Genomic DNA, 564 nt, shown 5'->3' on the forward strand with positions numbered 1-564 from the left:
TTGTACTGCCACCATCTTCCTTTTACAGCTACAGAGCCTGAGAACGTAGCAATTCTTCATCAGAGTGAGCAACACTTAGAGAATCTTCAAACCTTCATGTGGATGGATCTGGAAAGTACAATATTAAACAAGATGACCCAAACTCGATATACAAAATGCACAAGTTCTCCCTCATGTGCAGATCCTAGCCATAGTGCATATATGTGTACATATAAGTGGGAGAAAAACCTAAAACACTAGAGGGGAGACCAAGAGAGGATACCAACAGATGACCAAGGATGGGAAATGGTGGGGCTTAAAAGAGGAAAAGAGTGCTCGCTTCGGCAGCACATATACAAAAGTTGGAATGATACAGAGAAGATTAGCATGGCCCCTGCGCAAGGATGACACGCAAATTTGTGAAGCGTTCCATATTTTTCAGATGGAAGGGGAGGAGGACCTCCCTATCAGTGGACTTAGAGAGGGGCAGGGAGGAGATGAGGGAGAGAGGGTGGGATTGGGAGGGAATGAAGGCGGGGAATACAGCTGGGATACAAAGTAAATAAACTGCAATTAATATTAAAA

The 564-nt window shown here is 44.1% G+C and overlaps 1 non-coding gene across 1 annotated transcript; it reads left to right on the top strand.

Moving 5' to 3' along the window:
* The first annotated feature begins 311 nt into the window (after positions 1-311).
* Positions 312-418, top strand: LOC129689184 (U6 spliceosomal RNA). Its single transcript, XR_008722053.1, has one exon. It is a non-coding gene; the product is annotated as a U6 spliceosomal RNA (small nuclear RNA).
* The last annotated feature ends 146 nt before the right edge of the window (positions 419-564 follow it).

This window comes from Psammomys obesus, unplaced genomic scaffold (genome assembly GCF_907164565.1).
Source record: "Psammomys obesus unplaced genomic scaffold, mPsaObe1.curated_primary_1811, whole genome shotgun sequence".
NCBI classification, from domain to species: domain Eukaryota; kingdom Metazoa; phylum Chordata; class Mammalia; order Rodentia; family Muridae; genus Psammomys; species Psammomys obesus.